Consider the following 15,156-nt stretch of genomic DNA (forward strand, 5'->3'; position numbering starts at 1 on the left):
TTAAGGGTATTTCAAATGGCTTGTCTGCAATGAAAGGTGAGATGTAGGAAATCACAGAAAGTCGAGGGGAAAATAGATCAATATATACTTTGCTATATTGTGAACTAAGGATTTGGCCAGCCAAAATATAGAGGTCCTGACCCTTAGTAACTTACAAGTAAGCAGGAATCTTTAAAAGATCAAATCTTTATAAGTAAAAAGATTTATTAAAATGAATAACCAAGTGTTTTAATTGACATCAGAAGATCAAAACAATAAACACTGAGAACATAGAAAAAAGATAAATAAAGATATGAGCAGAACTTATTACCACAGAAAACGTATAAAATTCAGTTGAGGTAGTAAGTCCAAAGAATATTCTTTGACAAGATTTAAAAGACACACTTTGATTAAGGAAAACCAAAACATAAGTAAAGAATATACAGAAAGAATGAGGACAATGTTATAGCAGAGAATATATGAAATGCCAGTAAATTTGAACATTTGTGTAAAGTGGAACATTTCCTAGCTCCTAAAGTTTACCAAAATTGACACAAGAGGAAATCATTTAAGGTCATCATGTCTGCCCTTGGCATTCTCGGAACACGCTGGCCTCAGAATGCAGCATATGTAGTCCACGGTAACCTGCGGAGAGGGGGAGGGGCTGAGGAAGTTTTGAACACTGCACTCACTGAGGGAGTGGGTATGGCCATCTCTGCGTTGACTGAACAAAGGAGAGGGGAGCAGGGGGGCCAGGGCAGGTCCCTCAGTGTCCGGTAGTCCAAGTGGGGTTTCACAAGAATTATGCCAAGGCCAAAGGGCAACTTCTTTGTCTGCACAGGTGCCCAAAACCTCACCTTTCCCTCAGGCAGCCCTCTTACTTGAAGTGTGTGTGGAACCTGTCCGCGCAGTGCACCTCGCTGCACAGCTAACCATAGGTCTGGTCATTGTAGCTTCCTCCCAGGTGACCGTAGTTCAAAGGCAGATGGGTCACTGGGACACACGCGGAGTGGCTCCAGCCTGCGCCACAGGCTGTCCACTGCCCCTGCCAAAGATCGGGTGCCGCAAAGCAGCTCTGTCTGAGTCCCCTGCCTCTAGAGGGAGAAATGGTCCAACACTTGTAGAAAAAGGGGTCCTCGCGGGCAACTCATTGGAGGAACACAAGTAAATCTTTGCAGACTTTCTGCTGAAGCTTACGAGCGTTCACACCTAAACCTCTTACAAGGTCTGCTGTTTTGCTAAACATGAGCTCATGATCTAAATTTACACAATAATGAAGAAATCAGCTACAAGGGGAGACAATTTCCAAAAACAAAAAATACAAGAATTAAATTCCTTAGGCAATCCTTCAGATGTAGGAATAATCAGGTGCAAGGCAGAAAATATACACAAACCTGGAACAAAAACAAGGAACAAGGATGTTTTCAAAACTGGTAGGATCTCTAAAACATTTTTAAAGTACATGTCACTGATAAAGCTAAATACTCAAAGGTTGTGTAATACAACAGTTTCATCATTGAGAAGAGTGAAATTATGCTGTTTTGAAAACTATGGCAGGTCAGATTTTCTGCCTTATTATATAAGAAGATTTCTCTAAAAAATACACATTATTTCAAAGAATTATTGGGTGTGAAATAAGTTAAGGGTATTTCAAATGGCTTGTCTGCAAAGAAAGGTGAGATGTAGGGAATCACAGAAAGTCGAGGGGAAAATAGGTCAATATATACATTGCTATATGTTGAACTAAGCCTTAGGCCAGCAACAATGTAGAGGACCTGAACCTTAGAAACTTACAAGTAAGCTGGAATCTTCAAAAGTTCAAATCTTTATAACTAACAAGATTTATGAAAATGAATAACCAAGTGCTTTAATTGACATCAAAGATCAAAACAATAAACCCTGAGAACATAGAAAAAAGATAAATAAACACATGAGCAGAACTTAATACAACAGAAAACGTATAAAATTGAGTTTATTTAGTAAGTCCAAAGAATATTCTTTGAAAAGATTTAAAAGACACACTTTGATTAAGGAAAACAAAAACATAAATAAAGAATATACAGAAAGAATCAGGAGAATGTTATAGCAGAGAAGATATGTAATGCCAGTCAATTTCAACATTTCTGGAAAGTGGACCATTTCCTAGCTCCTAAAGTTTACCAAAACTGACACAAGAGGAAATCATTTAAGGTCATCATGTCTGCCCTTGGCATTCTCGGAACGCCCTGGCCTCAGAATGCAACATCTGTACTCCATGGTAACCTGTGGAGAGGGGGCGGGTCTGAGGGAGGTTGGAACACTGCCCTAACTGAGGGAGTGGTTGTGGCCATCTCTGATGTGACTGCACATAGAGCAGGAGAGCAGGGAAACAAGGGCTGGGCCCTCAGTGCCCGGCAGGCCCCGTGAGGTGTCACAAGCATTTAGGCCCAGGCCAAAGGGCGCCTTCTTTGTCTGCACAGCTGCCCAAACTCTCACTTTTCCACTCAGGCCGCCCTCTTACTTGAAGTGTGTGTGGAACCTGTCCGCGCAGTACACCTAGCTGCACAGCTAACCATAGGTCGGGCATCGTAGCTTCATGCCATGTGACCGAAGTTCGCAGGCAGATGGGTCCCAAACACACACGCAGAGAGGCTCCTGCCGGGCCACAGGACCACCACTGCCCCTGCCCCTGATCGGGGTTCTCAAAGCAGCCCTGTCTGAGTCCCTGTCTGCAGAGGGATTATTGGACCAACACTTGTAGAAAACGGGGTACCCGAGGGCCACTCATTGGAGGGACACAAATAAATCTTTGCCGACTTTTTGCTGAAGCTTACGAGCGTTCACACCTAAGCCACGTACAAGGTCAGCTGTTTAGCTAAATATGACCTCATGATCTAAATTTACACAATAATGAAGAAATCAGCTACAAGGCGAGACAAGCAGCAAAAACAATCAATACCAGAATTACATTCCCTAGGCCAACCATCAGATGTTGGAATAATCAGGTGCAAGGCAGAAAGTATACACAAATCTTGAACTGAAACAAGGAACAAGGATGTTTTCAAAGACTGGTAGGATCTCTAAAATATTTTTAAACTACATGTCATTGATAAAGCTAAATAATCAATGGTTGTGTAATACAACAGATTCATCATTGAGAAGAATGAAATTATGCTGTTTTGAAAACTATGGCAGGTCAGATTTTCTGCCTAATTATATAAGAAGATTTCTCTAAAAAATACACATTATTTCAAATACTTGTTGGCTGTGAAATTATTTAAGGGTATTTCAAATGGCTTGTCTGCAAAGAAAGGTAAGATGTAGGGAATCACAGAAAGTCGAGGGGAAAATAGGTCAATATATACATTGCTATATGGTGAACTAAGACTTATGCCAGCCAAAATGTAGAGGACCTGACCATTAGAAACTTACAAGTAAGCTGTAATCTTGAAAATTTCAAATCTTTATAAGTAAAAAGATTTATTAAAATGAATAACTAAGTGTTTTAATTGACATCAGAATATCAAAACAATAAAACTGAGAACATAGAAAAAATATAAATAAAGATATGAGCAGAACTTAATACAATAGAAAACGTATAAAATTCAGGTGATGTAGTAACTCCAAAAAATATTATTTGACAAGATTAAAAGACACACTTTGATTAAGGAAAACCAAAACATAAGTAAAGAATATACAGAAAGAATCAGGAGAATGTTGTAGCAGAGAATATATGAAATGCCAGTCAATTTGAACATTTGTGTAAAGTGGACCAGTTCCTAATTCCTAAAGTTTACCAAAACTGACACAAGAGGAAATCATTTAAGGTCATCATGTCTGCCCTTGGCATTCTCGAAATGCCCTGGACTCAGAATGCAGCATCTGTAGTCCATGGTAACCTGCGGAGAGGGGGCGGGGCTGAGGGAGGTTGGAACACTGCCCTCACAGAGTGAGTGGTTGTGGCCATCTCTGCTGTGACTGAACAAAGGGCAGGGGAGCAGGGGGCCCAGGGCAGGGGCCTCAAATCCCGGCAGGCCCAGTGGGGTGTCACAAGCATTTAGGCACAGGACAAAGGGAGCCTTCTTGGTCTGCACAGCTGCCCAAACTCTCATCTTTCCACTCAGGCCGCCCTCATACTTGAAGTGTGTGTGGAACCTGTCCGCGCAGAACACCTCGCTGCACAGCTAACCATAGGTCTGGGCATCGTAGCTTCCGGTCAGGTGACCGAAGTTCGCAGGCAGATGGGTCGTGGGACACACGTGGGGTGCCTCCTGCCCGGGCCACTGGCCGCCCAAAGCCACTATCTCAGATCGGGGGCAGCAAAGCAGTCCTGTCTGAGTCCCAGCCTCTAGAGGGAGTAGTGGACCAACACTTGTAGAAAAAGGGTTCCGCGCGGGGAACTCATTGGAGGGACAAAAAAAAATCTTTGCGGACTTTCTGCTGAAGCTTACGAGCGTTCACACCTAAGCCTCTTACAAGGTCAGCTGTTTAGCTAAACATGAGCTCATGATCTAAATTTATACAATAATGAAGAAATCAGCTACAAGGGGAGACAAGCAGCAAAAACAATCAATACCAGAATTAGATTCCCTAGGCCAACCATCAGATGTTGGAATAATCAGGTGCAAGGCAGAACGTGTACGCAAAACTGGAACTGAAACAAGGAACAAGGATGTTTTCAAAGACTGGTATGATCTCTAAAACATTATTAAAGTACATGTCATTGATAAAACTAAATACTCAAAGGTTGTGTAATACAACAGATTCATCATTGAGAAGAGTGAAATTATGCTGTTTTGAAAACTATGGCAGGTCAGATTTTCTGCCTAAATATATAAGAAGATTTCTCTAAAAAGTACACATTATTTCAAAGACTTATTGGCTGTGAAATAAATTAAGGGTATTTCAAATGGCTTGTCTACAAAGAAAGGTGAGATGTAGGGAATCACAGAAAGTCGAGGGGAAAATAGGTCAATATATACATTGCTATATGGTGAACTAAGACTTAGGCCAGCCACAATGTACAGGACTTGATCATTCGAAGCTTACAAGTAAGCTGGAATCTTGAAAAGTTCAAATCTTTATAAGTAAAAAGATTTATTAAAATTAATAACCAAGTGTTTTAATTGACATCAGAATATCAAAACAATAAACCTGAGAACATAGAAAAAATATAAATAAAGATATGAGTAGGACTTAATACAATAGAAAACGTATAAAATTCAGGTGATGTAGTAAGTCCAAAGAATATTCTTTGACAAGATTAAAAGACACACTTTGATTAAGGAAAACCAAAACATAAGTAAAGAATATACAGAAAGAATCAGGACAATGTTATAGCAGAGAGTATATGAAATTCCAGTCAATTTGAACATTTGTGTAAAGTGGACCAGTTCCTAGCTCATAAAATTTACCAAAACTGACACAAGAGGAAATCATTTAAGGTCATCATGTCTGCCCTTGGCATTCTCGGAATGCCCTGGACTCAGAATGCAGCATCAGTAGTTCATGGAAACCTGCGGAGAGGGGGCGGGGATGAGGGAGGTTGGAATACTGCCCTCACTGAGGGAGTGGGTGTGGCCATCTCTGCTGTGACTGAACAAAGGGCAGGGGAGCAGGTGTCCCAGGGCAGGGCCCTCAGATCACGGCAGGCCCAGTGGGGTGTCACAAGCATTTAGGCCCAGGCCAAAGGGCGCCTTCTTTGTCTGCACAGCTGCCCAAACTCTCACCTTTCCACTCAGGACGCCCTCTTGCTTGAAGTGTGTGTGGAACCTGTCCGCGCAGTACATCTCGGTGCACAGCTAACCATAGGTCTTGGCATCGTAGCTTCCTGCCATGTGACCGAAGTTCGCAGGCAGATGGATCCCTGGGACACAAGCAGAGAGGCTCCTGCCTGGGCCACAGGCCGCCCACTGCCACTTCCCCAGATCGTGGGGCACAAAGCAGCCCTGTCTGAGGCCGTACCTCTAGAGGGAGGAGAGGACCAACACTTGTAGAAAACGGGGTCCTCGCGGGCAACTCATTGGAGGGACAGAAATACATCTTTTTTCGGACTTTCTGATGAAGCTTACGAGTGTTCACACCTAAACCTCTTACAAAGTCAGATGTTTAGCTAAACATGAGCTCATGATCTAAATTTACACAATAATGAAGAAATCAGCTACAGGGGGAGACAATGTGCAAAAACAATCAATTCCAGAATTAGATTCCCTAGGCCATCGATCAGACGTTGGAATAATCAGGTTCAAGGCAGAAAATATACATAAAACTGGAGCTGAAACAAGGAACAAGGATGTTTTCAAAGACTGGTAGGATCTCTAAAACATTTTTAAGTACATGTCATTGATAAAGCTAAATACTCAAAGGCTGTGTAATACAACAGATTCATCATTGAGAAGAGTGAAATTATGCTGTTTTGAAAACTATGGCAGGTCAGATTTTCTGCCTAATTATATAAGAAGATTTCTCTAAAAAATACACATTATTTCAAAGATTTATTGGCTGTGAAATAAGTTAAGTGTATTTCAAATGGCTTGTCTGCAAAGAAAGGTGAGATGTAGGAAATCACAGAAAGTCGAGGGGAAAATAGGTCAATATATACTTTGCTATGTGGTGAACTAAGCCTTAGGCCAGCCACAATGTAGAGGACGTGACGCTTAGAAACTTACAAGTAAGCTGGAATCTTTAAAAGTTCAAATCTTTATAAGTAAAAAGATTTATGAAAATGAATAACCAAGTGTTTTAATTGACATCAGAAGATCAAAACAATAAACCCTGAGAACATAGAAAAAAAGATAAATAAAGATATGAGCAGAACTTAATACCACAGAAAACGTATAAAATTCAGGTGAGGTAGTAAGTCCAAAGAATATTATTTGACAAGATTTAAAAGACACACTTTGATTAAGGAAAACAAAAACATAAGTAAAGTATATACAGAAAGAATCAGGACAATGTTATAACAGAGAATATATGAAATGCCAGTAAATTTGAACATTTGTGTAAAGTGGACCATTTCCTAGCTCCTAAAGTTTACCAAAATTGACACAAGAGGAAATCATTTAAGGTCATCATGTCTGCCCTTGGCATTCTCGGAACGCCCTGGCCTCAGAATGCAGCATCTGTAGTCCATGGTAACCTGCGGAGAGGGGGCGGGGCTGAGGGAGGATGGAACACTGCCCTCACTGAGGGAGTGGGTGTGGCCATCTCTGCTGTGACTGAACAAAGGGAAGGGGAGAAGGGGGACAAGGGCAGGGCCCTCAGAGCCCGGCAGGCCCAGTCGTGTGTCACAAGCATTTAGGCCCTGTCCAAAGGGCGCCTTGTTTGTCTGCACAGCTGCCCAAACTCTCACTTATTCACTCAGGCCGCCCTCTTACTTGAAGTGTGTGTGGAACAAGCCCGCACAGTACACCTCGCTGCTCAGCTAACCATAGGTCTGTGCATGGTAGCTACCTTCCAGGTGACCGAAGTTCGCAGGCAGATGGGTCGTGGGACACACGCGGGGAGGCTCCTGCCAGGGCCACAGGCTGCCAAAAGCCACTCCCCCAGATCGGGGGCCGCAAAGCAGTCCTGTCTGAGTCCCTGCCTCTAGAGGGAGTATTGGACAAACCCTTGTAAAAAATGGGGTCCTCGTGGTAACTCATTGGAGGGACACAAATAAATCTTTGCCAAGGTTCTGATGAAGCTTAGGAGCGTTCACACCTAAGCCTCTTACAAAATTAGCTGTTTAGCTAAAAATGAGCTCATGATCTAAATTTACATAATAGTGAAGAAATCAGCTACAAGGGGAGACAATCAGCAAAAACAATCAACACCAGAATTAGATTCCCTAGGCCATCCATAAGATGTTGGAATAATCAGGTGCAAGGCAGAACATATACACAAAACTGGAACTGAAACAAGGAACAAGGAGGTTTTCAAAGACTGGTAGGATATCTAAAACATTTTTAAACTACATGTCATTGATAAAGCTAAATACTCAAATGTTGTGTAATATGACAGATTCATCATTGAGAAGAGAGAAATTATGCTGATTTGAAAACTATGGCCGATTAGATTTTTGCCTAATTATATAGGAAGATTCCTCTAAAAAATACGCATTATTCCAAAGACTTATTGGCTGTGAAATAAATTAAGGGTGTTTCAAATGGCTTGTCTGCAAAGAAAGGTGAGATCTAGGCAAGCACAGAAATTCGAGGGGAAAATAGGTCAATATATACATTGCTATAGGATGAACTAAGCCTTTGGCCAGCAACAATGTAGAGGACCAGACCCTTAGAAACTTACAAGTAAGCTGGAATCTTCAAAAGTTCAAATCTTTATAAGTAAAAATATTTATGAAAATGAATAACCAAGTGTTTTAACTGACAACAGAAGATCAAAACAATAAACCCAGAGTACATAGAAAAAAGATAAATAAAGATATGAGCAGAACTTAATACAACAGAAAACGTATAAAATTCAGGTGATCTAGTAAGTCCAAAGAATGTTCTTTGAAAATATTTAAAAGACAAACTTTGATTAAGGAAAACAAAAACATAAATAAAGAATATACAGAAAGAATCAGGACAGTGTAATAGCAGAGAATATATGAAATGCCAGTGAATTTGAACATTTGTGTAAAGTGGACCATTTCCTAGCTCCTAATGTTTACGAAAACTGACACAGGAGGAAATCATTTAAGGTCACCATGTCTGCCCTTGGCCTTCTCGGAACACCCTGGCTTCAGAATGCAGCATCTGTAGTCCATGGTAAACTGCGGGGACGAGCCGGGGCGGAGGGAGTTTGGAACACTGCCCTCACTGAAGGAGTGGGTGTGGCCATCTCTTCTGTGACTGAACAAAGGGCAGAGTTGCAGCGGGCCCAGTGCAGGGCCCTCAGAGCCCGGCAGGCCCAGTGTGGTGTCAAAAGCATTTAGGCCCAGGCCAAAGGACGCCTTCTTTGTCTGCACAGCTGCGCAAACTCTCACGTTTCCACTCAGGCCGCCCTCATGCTTGAAGTGTTTGTGGAACCTGTCCGCGCTCTACTCCTCGCTGCATAGATAACCATCTGTCTGTGCATCGTTCCTTCCTGCCAGATGACAGAAGTTCATAGGCAGATGGGTCCCTGGGACACACGCGTAGAGTATCCTGCCCGAGCCACAGGCCGCCCACGGGCCCTGCCCCAGATCGGGTGCCGCAAATCAGCCCTGTCTGAGTCTCCTGCCTCTAGATGTAGGATTGGACCTACACTTGTAGAAAACGGGGTCCTTGCGGGCAACTCATTGTAATGACACAAATAAATCTTTGCCGACTTGCTGCTGAAACTTATGAGCGTTCACACCTATGCCTGTTACATGGTCAGGTATTTAGCTATACATGAGCTTATGATCTAAATTTAAACAATAATGAAGAAAGCAGCTACAAGGGGAGACAATCAGCAAAAACAATCAATACCTGAATTAGAATCCCAAGGCCATCCATCAGATGTTGGAATAATCAGGTGCAAGGGAGGAAATATAATTAAAACTGGAACTGAAACATGGAACAAGGATGTGTTCAAAGACTGGTAGGATCTCTAAAACATTTTTAAAGCACATGTCATTGATAAAGCTAAATACTCAAAGGTTGTGTAATGCAACAGATTAATCATTGAGAAGAGTGAAATTATGCTGTTATGAAAACTATGGCAGGTCAGATTTTCTGCCTAACTATATAAGAAGATTTATCTAAATAATACACATTATTTCAAAGACTTATTGGCTGTGAAATAAGGTAAGGGTATTTCAAATGGCTTGTCTCCAGTAAAGGTGAGATGTAGGGAATCACAGAAAGTCGAGGGGAAAATACGTTAATATATACATTGCTATATGTTGAACTAAGCCTTAGGCCAGCAAAAATGTAGAGGACCTGACCCTTAGAAACTTACAAGTAAGCTGGAATCTTCAAAAGTCCAAATCATTATAAGTAAGAAGATTTATTAAAATGAATAACGAAGTGTTTTAATTCACATCAGAAGATCAAAACAATAAAACCTGAGAACATAGAAAAAAGGTAAATAAAGATATGAGCAGAACGTATTACAACAGAAAACGTATAAAATTTAGCTCATTTAGTAAGTCCAAAGAATATTCTTTGAAAAGATTTAAAAGCCAAATTTTGATTAAGGAAAACAAAAGCATAAGTAAAGAATATACAGAAAGAGTCAGGACAATGTTATAGCAGAAAATATATGAAATGCCAGTAAATTTGAACATTTCTGTAAAGGGGACCATTTCCTAGCTCCTAAAGTTTACCAAAACTGACACAAGAGGTAACCATTAAGGTCATCATGTCTGCCCTTGGCATTCTCGGAATGCGCTGGCCTCAGAATGCAGCATCTGTAGTCCACGGTAACCTACGGAGAGGGGTCGGGGCTGAGGAAGGTTAGAACACTGCCTTCACTGAGGGAGTGCGTGTGGCCATCTCTGCTGTGACTGAGCAAAGGTCAGGGGAGCAGGGGTCCAGGGCCGGGCCATCAGAGTCCAGCAGACACAAAGGGGTTTCATAAGAATTAAGGCCAAGTCCAAAGTGTGCCTTCTTTGTCTCCACACCTGCCCAAACTCTCACCTTTCAATCAGGCCGCCCTCTTATTTGAAGTGTGTGTGGAACCTGTCCGCGCAATTCACCTCGCTGCACAGCTAACCATAGGTCTGGTCATTGTAGCTTCCTTCCAGGTGACTGAAGTTCGAAGGCAGATGGGTCCCTGGGACACATGAAGAGAGGCTCCTGCCTGGGCCACAGGCCGCCCACTGGCCCTGCCGCAGATCGGGGGCCGCAAAGCTGCCCTGTCTGAGTCCCCTGCCTCTAGAGGGAGTATTGGACAAACAGTTGTAGAAAACGGAGTCTTCCCGGGCAACTCATTGGAGGGACACAAGTAAATCTTTGCTGACTTTCTGGTGAAATTTAGGAGCGTTCACACCTAAGCCTCTTACATGGTCAGCTGTTTAGCTAAACTTGAGCTCATGATCTAACTTTACACAATAATGAAGAAATCAGCTACAAGGGGAGACAATCAGCAAAAACAATCAATACCAGAATTAAATTCCTTAGGCAATCCATCAGATGTTGGAATAATCAGGTGCAAGGCATAAAATATACACAAACCTGGAACAAAAACAAGGAATAACGATGTTTTCAAAACTGGTAGGATCTCTAAAACATTTTTAAAGTACATGTCATTGATAAAGCTAAATACTCAAAGGTTGTGTAATACAACAGTTTCATCATTGAGAAGAGTGAAATTATGCTGTTTTGAAAACTATGGCAGGTCAGATTTTCTGCCTAATTATATAAGAAGATTTCTCTAAAAAATACACATTATTTCAAAGAATTATTGGGTGTGAAATAAGTTAAGCGTATTTCAAATGGCTTATCTGCAATGAAATGTGAGATGTAGGGAATCACAGAAAGTCGAGGGGAAAATAGGTCAATATATACATTGCTATATGGTGAACTAAGCCTTAGGCCAGCAACAATGTAGAGGACCTGAACCTTAGAAACTTACAAGTAAGCTGGAATCTTCAAAAGTTCAAATCTTTATAAGTAAAAAGATTTATGAAAATGAATAACCAAGTGCTTTAATTGACATCAAAGATCAAAACAATAAACCCTGAGAACATAGAAAAAAGATAAATAAACACATGAGCAGAACTTAATACAACAGAAAACGTATAAAATTGAGTTTATTTAGTAAGACCAAAGAATATTCTTTGAAAAGATTTAAAAGACACACTTTGATTAAGGAAAACAAAAACATAAATAAGGAATATACAGAAAGAATCAGGACAATGTTACAGCAGAGAATATATGAAATGCCAGTAAATTTGAACATTTGTGTAAAGTGGACCATTTCCTAGCTCCTAAAGTTTACCAAAAGTGACACAAGAGGAAGTCATTTAAGGTCATCATGTCTGCCCTTGGCATTCTCGGAATGCCCTGGCCTCAGAATGCAGCATCTGTAGTCCATGGTAACCTGTGGTGAGGTAGAGGGGCTGAGGGAGGTTGGAAGACTGCCCCCACTGAGGGAGTGGGTGTGGCCATCTCTGCTGTGACTGAACAAAGGGCAGGGGAGCAGAGGGCTCAGTGCAGGGCCCTCAGAGCCCGCCAGGCCCAGTGGGTTGTCAGAAGCATTTAGGACCAGGACAAAGGACAACATCTTTGTCAGCACAGCTGCGAAAACCCTCACCTTTCCTCTCAGGCTGCCCTGTTACTTAAAGTGTGTGTTAAACCTGTCTGCGCAGTACACCTCGCTGAACAGCTAACCATAGGTCTGGGCATCGTAGCTTCCTGCCAGGTAACGGAAGTTCGCAGGCAGATGGGTCCCTGGTACACACGTGCAGAGGCTCTGCCCGGGCCACAGGCCGCCAATGCCCCTGCCCCAGATCGGGGGCCGCAAAGCAGCCCTCTCTGAGTCCCCTGCCTCTAGAGGGCGTATTGGACCAACACTTGTAGAAAACGGGGTCCTCGCGGGCAACTCATAGGAGGGACACAAATAAATCTTTGCCGACTTTCTGCTGAAGCTTACGAGCGTTCACACCTATGTCTCTTACAAGGTCAGCTGTTTAGCTAATCATGAGCTCATTATCTAAATTTACACAATAATGAAGAAATCAGCTACAAGGGGAGACAATCAGCAAAAACAATCAATACCAGAATTAGATTCCCTAGGCCATCCATCAGATGTTGGAATAATCAGGTGCAAGGCAGAAAATATACACAAAACTGGAACTGAAACCAGGAAAAAGGATGTTTTCAATGGCTGATAGGATCTCTAAAATATTTTTAAAGTACATGTCATTGATAAAGCTAATTACTCAAAGGTTGTGTAATACAACAGCTTCATCATTGAGAAGAGTGAAATTATGCTATTTTGAAAACTATGGCAGGTCAGATTTTCTGCCTAATTATAAAAGAAGATTTCTCTAAAAAATACACATAATTTCAAAGATTTATTGGCTGTGAAATAAGTTAAGGGTATTTCAAATGGCTGGTCTGCAAAGAAAGGTGAGATGTAGGGAATCACAGAAAGTCGGGGGAAAATAGGTCAATATATACATTGCAATATGGTGAACTAAGCCCTAGGCCAGCAACAATGTAGAGGACACTACCCTTAGGAACTTACAAGTAAGCTGGAATCTTCAAAAGTTCAAATCTTTATAAGTAAAAAGATTTATGAAAATGAATAACCAAGTTTTTTAATTGACAGCAGATGATCAAAACAATAAACCCTGAGAACATTGAAAAAAGATAAATAAAGATATGAGCAGAACTTAATACAACAGAAAACGTATAAAATTCAGGTGATCTAGTAAGTCCAAAGAATATTCTTTGACAAGATTTAAAAGACACACTTTGATTAAGGAAAACAAAAACATAAGTAAAGAATATACAGAAAGAATCAGGACAAAGTTATAGCAAAGAATATAGGAAATGACAGTAAATTTGAACATTTCTGTAAAGGCGACCATTTACTAGCTCCTAAAGTTTACCAAGAGTTACACATGAAGAAATCATTTAAGGTCATCATGTCTGCCCTTGGCATTCTCGGAACGCGCTGGCCTCAGAATGCAGCATATGTAGTCCACGGTAACCTGCGGAGAGGGGGAGGGGCTGAGGAAGGTTTGAACACTTCACTCACTGAGGGAGTGGGTATGGCCATCTCTGCGGTGACTGAACAAAGGACAGGGGAGCAGGGGGGCCAGGGCAGGGCCCTCAGTGTCCGGAAGTCCAAGTGGGGTTTCACAAGAATTATGCCAAGGCCAAAGGGCACCTTTTTGTCTGCACAGCTGCCCAAACCCTCACCTTTCCCTCAGGCAGCCCTCTTAGTTGAAGTGTGTGTGGAACCTGTCCGCGCAGTGCACCTCGCTGCACAGCTAACCATAGGTCTGGTCATTGTAGCTTCCTCCCAGGTGACCGTAGTTCAAAGGCAGATGGGTCCCTTGGACACACGCGGAGTGGCTCCTGCCCGCGCCACAGGCTGTCCACTGCCCCTGCCCCTGATCGGGGGCCGCAAAGCAGCTCTGTCTGAGTCCCCTGCCTCTAGAGGGAGAAATGGTCCAACACTTGTAGAAAAAGGGGTCCTCGCGGGCAACTCATTGGAGGGACACAAATAAATCTTTGCCGACTTTCTGCTGAAGCTTACGAGCGTTCACACCTAAGCCTCTTACAAGGTCTCCTGTTTTGCTAAACATGAGCTCATGATCTAAATTTACACAATAATGAAGAAATCAGCTACAAGGGGAGACAATTTGCAAAAACAATCAATACAAGAATTAAATTCCTTAGGCAATCCATCAGATGTTGGAATAATCAGGTGCAAGGCAGAAAATATACACAAACCTGGAACAAAAACAAGGAACAAGGATGTTTTCAAAACTGGTAGGATCTCTAAAACATTTTTAAAGTACATGTCATTGATAAAGCTAAATACTCAAAGGTTGTGTAATACAACAGTTTCATCATTGAGAAGAGTGAAATTATGCTGTTTTGAAAACTATGGCAGGTCAGAGTTTCTGCCTAATTATATAAGAAGATTTCTCTAAAAAATACACATTATTTCAATGAATTATTGGGTGTGAAATAAGTTAAGGGTATTTCAAATGGCTTGTCTGCAAAGAAAGGTGAGATGTAGGGAATCACAGAAAGTCGAGGGGAAAATAGGTCAATATATACATTGCTATATGGTGAACTAAGCCTTAGGCCAGCAACAATGTAGAGGACCTGAACCTTAGAAACTTACAAGTAAGCTGGAATCTTCAAAAGTTCAAATCTTTATAACTAAAAAGATTTATGAAAATGAATAACCAAGTGCTTTAATTGACATCAAAAGATCAAAACAATAAACCCTGAGAACATAGAAAAAAGATAAATAAACACATGAGCAGAACTTAATACAACAGAAAACGTATAAAATTGAGTTTATTTAGTAAGTCCAAAGAATATTCTTTGAAAAGATTTAAAAGACACACTTTGATTAAGGAAAACAAAAACATAAGTAAAGAATATACAGAAAGAATCAGGACAATGTTATAGCAGAGAATATATGAAATGCCAGTAAATTTGAACATTTGTGTAAAGTGGACCATTTCCTAGCTCCTAAAGTTTACCAAAATTGACACAAGAGGAAATCATTTAAGGTCATCTTGTCTGCCCTTGGAATTCTCGGAACGCCCTGGCCTCA

The sequence above is a fragment of the Mesoplodon bidens genome (genome assembly GCF_964165515.1).
Source record: "Mesoplodon bidens genome assembly, chromosome: Y".
NCBI lineage: Eukaryota > Metazoa > Chordata > Mammalia > Artiodactyla > Ziphiidae > Mesoplodon > Mesoplodon bidens.